The sequence below is a fragment of the Pan paniscus genome, chromosome 5, assembly GCF_029289425.2.
Source record: "Pan paniscus chromosome 5, NHGRI_mPanPan1-v2.0_pri, whole genome shotgun sequence".
In the NCBI taxonomy this organism is placed as follows: Eukaryota; Metazoa; Chordata; class Mammalia; order Primates; family Hominidae; genus Pan; species Pan paniscus.
In genome coordinates, this window is record NC_073254.2 from 164,181,280 (window position 1) to 164,191,706 (window position 10,427).

Here is a 10,427-nt window from a genome sequence, read left to right on the forward strand (position 1 = left end):
GGAAGTTGTAGAGGCTGGGTCACTGACCGAAGGGAAGGCATCATTTGGCCCACCGCACGTCCTGGCCTATTCACCAAAGCCCTTCCTGGCTCTGACTGCCACACCAGGCAGTGGGTGAAATGCTGGCTTTTTCCTTAAGAAATTGTGTTCTAGTGCCACCAAGAGATGCTGTAGAGCTGGCTTTACCGATCTCATGATGCTTGCTTGGCAACTCTGAAAGGTGACTTTGGCCAAGAAGACCTTGTGGCAATTCTGCAAATTTTATACACTCATATCGTTTAGGGTACAAAATGAAAGAACAAATCACAAAGAACAATAGATCCTTCAGGAGCTGAAGGTAAGAATCTTTTATAGCTATTTTAACATATACAGTGACTACTTTCTACTAGCCAAATATCAAATTTTACAACGACCACCAAGCCACAGATTATAGGTGGTGACAACTCCAGAAATGTCCTAACTAGGAAAGGTGCTCATCTAGTATGCATTGGTATCCAGGATAATATGAGTTAGAATTTTAAAAATGTCAGTCATTCAAAAATATTTGAACTGTGACATCACAGAAGTAATTTTATGGCCTTTTAAGGTAACAACTTAAAAAGAGAGCAGTGCTCTTTTTATATCAATGCCTTTACATTTATTTAAAAACAGTCCTAATGCTTTATAGTTAAATGTCATATGCAGATATGTTCAGGCTCTAACATATAAAGTTCCTAACTTGACAAGAAACTACTGAAGATTGTGTACAGCTTAAAAAAAATAAAATAGGGTAACTATAGTCTTGATTTTTATGTATAAATTCTATCATTCTATATTTTACCATCAGACATATTTCTACTCCTTTCTTTGAAATATGCGAAGTATCTCCAACTGCAGCATGCAACTCATTCATTTGTAATCAAGACGATAGTTTGAAACACCCGATTATAATCAGAGCAGCAGTTGACTTACTTTTGATAGCGGAGTTGAAAATCATCGCAATTAATAAAATGGGGCTATTAGAAATGGAAAATGAATAGGATCTAGATGTAACTTCATCATATAAATGATGAGTGTCTTTGTTATCAACACATGTTATTAAGAATGGGCAAGATGTCCTTATATACTAGAAGCTTTTGTAAAGTCATGTGTCTATTGATAATAAAGATTTTCTGAACTGATGTTCTGAGTGAGACTACAAAGGATGCTTTAAAACGAGTGATATCTGGCCGGGCATGGTGGTTCCCACCTATACTCCCAGCACTTTGGGAGGCCAAGGCAGGCAGATCACTTGAGGCCAAGAGTTCAAGACCAGCCTGGCCAACATGGTGAAACCCCTTCTCTACTGAAAATACAAAAATTAGCTGGGCCTGGCAGTGCATGCCTGTAATCCCAGCTACCTTGGAGGCTGAAGCACGAGGATCACTTGAACCAAGGAGGCAGAGGTTGCAGTGAACTGAGATCGCACCACTGCACTCTAGCCTTGGCAACAGAGTGAGACCCTGTCTCAAAAAACAAGCAAACCACAACAATAAAACCAGTGATGCCCTGCACAATGAGGATTGAGAGACAAGTCCCCAACACTATATTTTTTAATTCCTGATGTTTCTTTTTAAGTTACATTTTATATTCTATTTGAAGCATCTATAGACACTTCTTGGACCTCTTCTATTTTTCTTAATCTATATTTCTACATTTTCATGGTCCTATAGCCAACTCTTTAGACATATCCACTCTTCTGTATCTCAGCATCCCATAATGTTTGATAGAGGGTAAAAATAACAGAGTATACACACACACACACACACACACACACACACAGAATCTACCATCGTCCCCATCCCCTGCTCCTTCTGTCTATCTTAACTTGCAAATGGCAGGATCAATCAACTGCCACCTGCCCAGGTCAGACAATTATCCTCTCTTGCTTCCATTACTTCAGCAGCTTTTAATTGGCCTCTGGCCTCTAGTCTTATCCTCTCCAGTCTAATCTCTGTACAATGCTATAGTACAGCCACAGTGCCTTTTTGTTGTTGTTGTCATTATGCTGTTGTTTTTAATTGCAGTATTATATACATGACTTAAACTTACCATCCTAACCATTCTTAAGTATACAGTTCATGTATTGGTTGGTTCTCACATTGCTATAAAGAACTATCTGAGACTGGGTAGTTTATAAAGAGAAAATGTTTAATTGACTCACAGTTCCATAGGCTGTACAGGAGGCATGGCCAGGGAGGCCTCAGGAAACTTACAATCATGGCAGAAGGTGAAGTGGAAGCAAGTACATCTTCACATGGTGACAGGAAAGAGAGAGAGAGAGAGAGAGAGAGCAAAGGGAGAAGTGCCACACACTTTTAAACCATCAGATCTCATGAGAACTCACTCAGTGTCACAAGAACAGCAAGGGGGAAATCTGCTCCCATGATCCAATCATCTCCCAGAAGCTCCCTTCCCCAACATTGGGAATTATAATTCAACATGAGATTTGGGTGGGGACACAGAGCCGAACAATATCAGTTCCCATACTGCTAAGTACACTCATATTGTTGTGCAACCAGTCTCCAGGATTCTTTTCATCTTTCAAAACTGAACTCTATACTCAATAAACAAAAACTGCTCATCCCTCCAGCCCCTGGCAACCACTATTCTGCTTTCTATCTCTATGAGCTTGACTACTCTAGATACTGCATTGAACTGGAATAATATAGTATTTGTCCTGTCGTGTCTGGCTTATTTCACTTAGCATTATGTCCTCAAGCTTCATCCATGTTGTAGCGCGTGTCAGATTTTAAAGCTCAGTAATATGCCATCGTATTTATAGAGTACATTTTGTTTAGTCATTCACCTGTCAATGGACACAGGTTGCTCCCACTTTTTGGCTGCTGTGAATAGTGCCGTTCAACTGCTTAAAACTTTGTAATGGCTGCTGATTGCTGTTGGGATAAAATCTCATCTCCTTAGTGAGGTTCTTCAAGGCCCCAAAGGAGCCAGGCCCCGCTTACTTTCAGCTTCATCCCTGACACCTTTCATTGCTTGCTTGCTTTCCTTCCTTCTTTCTTTCTTTCTCTCTCTTTTTCTTTCTTTCTTTTATTTCTTTTTCTTTCTTTCTTTTCTTTCTTCTTTCTCTTTCTTTCTTCTTTCTCTCTTTTATTTCTTCTCTCTCTCTCTCTCTCTTTTAGAGAGAGGGTCTTGCCTAGGCCGGAGTGCAGTGGCACAATTATAGCTCACTGCAGCCTCAAATTCCCAGGTTCAAGCGATCTTCTCACCTCAGCCTCCTGAGTCGCTGGGACCACAGACACGGGACACCACCCTGGCTATTTCAAAGCACTGCACCCACCCACTCAGTTCCATTGTTGCGTAGGATCTCCGTGAAACGCATATTTAAGGACTGCATCGCCCCCATCTTCACGGTGTTATGTGTGCTTCTGCTACTAAACTGCTTTTTTATTTTTAAGGACAACCAATAGCATCTTACTTGTTTTGGGATCTTAGCACTTTGCACAGTATCTTTTATAGGCATTTGGGTATTTGTGTTCTACATGCAGAAATAGAGATATTCAGAATTTGTTTTCTGCTATGAGTGACTTTTTGTATACCTTTTTGAAGATGCATATTTTACAGCATAAAGCACGGTATCTAGTTTCTCCTCCCAGAGGATCTGTGTCGGGTGCTGAGTGAGGCCAGGATGGCCTTGGGTGCATTGGGTGCTGTGTGGCAGAGCCTGGAAGAAATAGCTTAGTCAAGGTACAGACTCAAGTTGGATGCAAAGAAAGTTGTAAAACTACATTTTATCTGGAAGTGATTTTCTTTTTCTTTTTATTCTTCAAAGCATGTAAAACAAAGTTTTCTTTTTTTTAAATTTTGGACAAAATGTGTTGGCTTGAGTTTCAGCTGGACATATTTCCATCTAACATGGCATCCAGTAGGGTAATTTGTGCAAAGTACTTAGCTCCCTGCTCCTAGTCACACGGGGCTGTGTGGCAGCTTTGGGCTTCAGTCCTAAAACGCCCTCAGCCACTGAAATCGCCATGGTATGATAATGGTCTGAGATGCCTCAGTCTGTGCCTCTGAATCTGTCAGGGAATCCCACCACCCCCCACCCCACACACATCCAGACTGCTTATGAATCCATAATACTTACTCAATACAAAAATGTCTAACAGCCTGTGGATTGTGCAGAACAGTAACAGCAAGGGTCTTCTTTTCCTACAAGCGTTGAAGACCAAGGAGAGAATGGAGGACCCTAAACTGCCCTTGCTTGGAGCTGCAAGTCCTCTCCCTGCTGAAGCTGACCCTGCAGGTCGACTGCTGCTTGGGCCTGAAGTGCCTCTCAGCCACCAGCAGCTGGTGCCCCAACTCTTTGAAAACATGGATTTGGGCCAGGTGTGGTGGCTCACGCCTGTAATCCCAACACTTTGGGAGGCCAAGGCAGGAGGATCACCTGAGGGCAGGTGTTTGAGACCAGCCTGGCCAACATGTTGAAACCCCATCTCTACTAAAAATACAAAAATTAGCTCTGTGTGGTGGCGCATGCCTGTAATCCCAGCTACTTGAGAGGCTGAGGCAGGAGAATCCCTTGAACCTGGGAGGTGGAGGTTGTTACAGTGAGCCAAGATCGTGCCACTGTCCTCCAGCCTGGCCTGGGCAAGAGTGAGACACTGTCTCAAAAAAAAAAAAGAAAAAAAGAAAAAAAAGAACCCACAAAAAACAAAACAAAAAAAAACACATGATTGTGAACCAAATCAAGCAAAGAATCTCCAGGGGGGTAGTGCCTATAAAAGGAATGTTACCCCCAGATAAAAACAAACTATTTAGATTCTACATGACAGAGGAATTTCTCTTGTGGGTAGGAATGTTTAACTAATTCATTCCTTGGCTCTGCTATGTGGTTTACCCTGGTCTCATGCACCCTTAGAAGGGCATAGATGAGGTAACATGGTTTCTTTTCATAATCTTCATCCACGCCTTGTCATCTGGTTTACGGAAGAAACCCGTCAAACAAGAAATGTTACCTAGTGGCAAAATGTTAGGACATGCAGTTACTAGGAGAAAGTAAACGGCCTGGAAGATGAAAGACATGGCCATTTTTTTAAGGCTGCAACTCCACAGGAGGGGTAGCTTCTCCTGCTTTGGCTCCCTGCATTGGCCATTATCAATATTTGAAGTGACTTTGCAAGAAGTTCTCATTTCCAAAAGGAAACCACAACTTTATTAGAAAAACTTGCATCTCTCTTCTCTGATAAGAGTGTCAGTGCCACATTAAAAAATGGCCTGGCAGAATGCACTATGGGTATGGGAGTGGCAAGGAGAGATCCTTTCCTTCTTGCTAAGAGACAAAAAGGCTTAAAATAAATATTTTTGGAAGAAATAATCCAGTGATGTGAATGAGTTTGAGTTATAAAATGAAAAAGAAGAAAGGAAGAAAGAAGGATGACCTGTTCCTAGACAGAAAGTAAGTCAGGGCCGGGCGTGGTGGCTGACGCCTGTAATCCCAACACTTTGAGAGGCCGAGAGGGGTGGATCTTTTGAGGTCAGGAGTTCGAGGCTAGCCTGGCCAACATGGTGAAACCCCATCTCTATTAAAAATACAAAAAAATTAGCTGGGCGTGGTGGCACATGCCTGTAATCCCAGCTACTCTGGAGGCTGAGGCGGGAGAATTGCTTGAACCCGGGAGGTGGAGGTTGCACTGAGCCGAGATCGTGCCACTGCACTCCAGCCTAGGCAACAAGAGGGAAACTCCATCTCAAAAAAATAAAAATAAAATATAAAAAAAGTAGGTCAGAAAGCAAGAAAAACTTGTGCACTCAGAAGGGCAGACCAAGAAGAGAGGGCATGGCTGAGTGGACCAAAACTTTGAAAGTGGAAGCTGAAAATACAAAACACAGACTCTCCTGTGAACTAGTTCAGTTTCTTTACATCTGTGTACCAACAAAAAGAAAGAGTAAGTAAACAACTCTCTTGGCTGATCTTGTCAAAAGGGACAACAGTTACAACTAGAAGTTGGTAAGTTGTTTTCATTTTCCTCTGTGCATGCCCTGTGAGTATAATTTGGTAAAATTATATATTATGATAGTCTATGGCATAATGTTGTTTGGGCTTAAATTCAGTGTAAGTGAGATGAAAATTTTGGAAATTTCTCCTAACAACTAAAGGTATTTACAGATTTCTAACTCAAAACCTTTGCATTAATCTGTGTGTTATTTTATTTTTCCTTTACTTCTCTTTTTTTTTTTTTTTTTTGAGACGGAGTCTTGCTCTGTCACTCAGGCTGGAGTGCAATGGCATGATCTCGGCTCACTGCAACCTCCACCTCCTGGGTTCAAGCGATTCTCCTGCCTCAGCCTCCTGAGTAACTGGGATTACAGGCGCACGCCACCAGGCCCAGCTAATTTTTCTATTTTTAGTAGAGACGGGGTTTCACCATGTTGGTCAGGCTGGTCTCGAACTCCTGACCTCATGATCTGCCTGCCTCAATTTCCCAAAGTGCTGGGATTGCAGTTGTGAGCCACCAGGCTTGGCCTCTTTTACTTCTTTTGTTAAAAAAAAAAAAAAAAAAAATTTAAGGTCTGCCCATTGTCAGTCTGATAAAATACAAATGCCATTCTTTTCTTTATCTTCTTATTGTATTACTCTTTAATAGGTAAAACTGGGAGAGAACAATGCTATTAATTCCATTTAGTTTGTTGTTTATTTGCTTATTCTGCTTTTTTATCCGGAAGAAAAATTTAAGAATATATTTTTTTCCATTTTCAAAATTGTCACAAAGTCTTAAAAACAAAGCAGATACTGTGTTTTATACCTCAAACGAAAATTCAGAGAAATAGAAACATACCATGTAGCAAGTAAGCAATTGAATTCCTTCTTAAACTTTATTGTAAAAAACAAACAAAAGGAAACATCCATGCATTCAAATATATATTAGCAACTCCTCTGATTTACTTGACAGGAGAAAGAGGCTGGGATTTGCCAATAGCCCACATACTCTGTGTGGACTTGGTTGACAGTGCTCTCCCCCTCCTTAGCTGTACCTGCACACTACACAGCAATAAGTCATCAAATGTGCTTAAGGAGAGCAGGAAAATTTACTGCTACCCAGTGTTTGGTAGCATAAAAACACAGTTACCACATCCATTATTCATGGTATTGGGTCAAATGTGTGAGCCCACACACCGCAGTGTGAAACGGCAAGGGATTCTACCCTTAACTCTTTCCTATCTTTCTAAGTGATCTCATCTACCCTGTGGCTTTGCTACCTTATCCTGATAATTGTCAAACCTTTGTGGAGAGATGGTTGACTGCTCATGACTCTGGCAGCCCTCTTTAGTTTGACTGATAAGGAGCCGACAGAGTGTCAACATCACCCAAGATTCCCACATGCTGTTAGCATGAGTAGGCAACGTCCCTGGGCAGATGGCATCCAAGCTAGACTCATCTTCCTTCAAGTGCACGACTGCTCTCATTCTCACCATTGGTAAAAGATTGTTTTGAGTAGCAGGGGTCAGCTCATAATGGCTCCAGTTGGGTCCTACCCAAGCATAGTGTATTAGTCTGTTCTCACACTGCTATAAAGACCTGTCCCTGGTCTGGGTAATTTATAAAGGAAAGAGATCTAATTGACTCACAGTTTCATGTGGCTGGGGAGGCCTCAGGAAACTTACAATCATGGCAGAAGGGGAAGCAAACATGTCCTTCTTCACATGGTGGCAGGAGAGAGAAGCGCCAGCAAGGAAAAGCCAGACACTTATAAAACCATCAGATCTCATGAGAACTCACTCACTATCATGAGGACAGCATGGAAGAAACTGCCCCCATGATTCAATTACTTCCCACCAGGTTCCTCCCATGACACCTGAGGATAATGGGGATTACAATTCAAGATGAGATTTAGGTGGGGACACAGCCAAACCATATTACATAGCATGGGATAATCAGAGACTACATGAGCATCATCCATAACCTACTGTCTACTTGACCTCTCTTCTTGAATGTCCCACATGTTCCTCAAACTCAGTATTCTGTTTTGCCTCCTATAGGCCTTCTTCATTCTGCCAGTTATCTAGAGGCAAAAACATCAGAATCACTTTCATTTCCATCATCTCTGTTCATAGCCAAGTGAAATTAAAGAATTATTGCCAATACTAAAAAAAATTAATATCTGTGGACTACTACATGGCTGATGTCATCTAAAATGCACACCAGATACCTGAGATGTAAAGACGACTATAATTTCCTGTCTGGATTTTTCTAATTGGCCCAAAAAGGAAGTGGTTTATACATCAGAGAATTGTGTTTTGATTCACACTTAAATTTACATAGTCCTTAATGTTAATGGTTGCTCCTTTAATAAATGTCTGTTGCACAGAACTGATATTAATTAATTTTGGTCCTACCTTGCATACATATTTCTTACACATTTGTAAAGTACCTGGGACAAGCTTCTTGTAGACCTGTTGTCCCAGAATGATTTTTAATAGCTACCTATTTCACCTTCAGGAGTGTTTGTGTTTAGGTGATAAAAATTATATTGTCAACCAACATATATATGATATGTAATCTGGATATACCATTGTTTGACATTTTCTAAGTCCACTCTGCCCTTGGATCTCTAACCAGTTTAGTCTGAGACCCCATCCTGAGTAATTGCAGAAAGACCCTTCCTTTCGTTAGATTGTCGCACTCTTTGATATAGAGCAGGTGGGGACAGAGGATGTGGGCTTTCTTCACTGCCAGGTCCCAAGCCCATATTTCTTGCTAGCAAAAAACACAAGGTAAAATAAATATCCTTCATGAAGAAAGAAAAATTTTCCAGGTGCAGCGACTCACGCCTGTAATCCCAGCACTTTGGGAAGCCGAGGCAGGTGGATCACTTGAGGTCAGGAGTTCGAGATCAGCTTGGCCAACATGGTGAAACCCTGTCTCTACTAAAAATACAAACATTAGCCAGGTGTGGTGGCAAGAGCCTGTAATTCCAGCTACTTGAGAGGCTGAGGCAGGAGAATTGCTTGAACTCAGGAGGTGGAAGTTACAGTGAGCTGAGATCACACCACTGCACTGCAGCCTGGGTGACAGAGCAAGAGTCTGCCTCAAAAAAAAAGAAAAAAGAAAAATTTTAAGTAAAATTATACAAGAAAGAGAGAAAATTAAAAAAAAAACAAATATTGAAATTAAAATACAGATTTAATATGAATGTAATGATTATAAGATAAAATAATTAGACTGATGATCAAGGAAATAAAAAGGTATAAAATATAAAATAGAATAAAAATATAAATTGGATTCATTAGTTTTTTTTTAGTTTAAATGCATTTTATTTTTCGACAACATACATAACATGTTTTTCTTAAAAACAATGCCTCCACTCCAAATAAATCACGGTCAAAATAAATGAAGAGCTCAAGATGACATCAGCCCCATTTGTCTTAAGTCCTGGTGTTGTGTGGATGACAAGCAGAAGCCAGTTACAATGACAGGTGATAGATCAAAGTAATTGCCAAATTTGTTAACATTTTTCCATTTCTAAATCACCCTTAAATAAAATCATATATGGGGTCACACTATCTTCACGGTAGTCCAATAGAGCAACCATGCCATCTGGATTCATGTTTTCACAATTAAAGAACTGGTAGTTTTTGAAATTAGCAAGGATGTCCTTGATTTGTTTTGCAGCCCCTGTCATAAAAGGTTTTACTGTTTCTGGTCTCTGTTCTTCAAGTTTGGCTTTGATTGATTTCATGTAATCTTTGATATACTTCTTGTAGGCTTCTTTTGTGAAACTTGTTTCCTGCAGGTGATGGTTCATGACAATATCAACACCAGTGATTACTGTGCTTTCTGTGCCTTCGCCCTAGGGGCATTCAGCGGAGGTATTACCACCAATGAGAGAGTCATCAATGTTACCTTCTATCCTACTGACCATTTTACCCTCCACCTCCAGGTACAGCCCGTCCATGATCTCCCAGATCTTGTAGATGTCGGAAAACATCTCATCGTGGCTGATGAGGTCGCGGTAGATAATCATGATGGCGGCTGAAGGGAGACGATGCAGCAATAGCTTAGCAGGAGCCTGAAGCTTGCAGCAAGCGCAGTGCAGCCTGAGCGGTGCTAAGGTGGAGAGGGGAGCGAGTGGGGAAAAAAAAAAGCTAGATTCATTAGTCTTTTATGAAAAATATAAATATGGATTAAAAACAAAAATTCTAGGCTGAACTAGGAATAAATATAATTTCAAAAGGGTGTGAAAGTATTATTTTTAATGGAAATATAAATAAAGACAAAGTAGGAAAAACAAAATAGAGGCAGAATACTTAAAGAATAAACAAGTAAAATTGAAGTGGGGGAAATTAGATAAAATAAATGAAATAAGATAATATATGTAAAGTGCTTCTCACAGTAAAGTGATGTTGAGACATTGCTCCATAAAACAACATTTATCTTTTATAAAATTTGA

At 40.5% G+C, this 10,427-nt stretch overlaps 1 pseudogene; it reads right to left on the reverse strand.

Annotated features, from left to right (window-relative positions):
- Nucleotides 1–9,267: 9,267 nt before the first annotated feature.
- LOC100972108 (translationally-controlled tumor protein-like) lies at nucleotides 9,268–10,016 on the reverse strand (annotated as a pseudogene).
- Nucleotides 10,017–10,427: the final 411 nt, after the last annotated feature.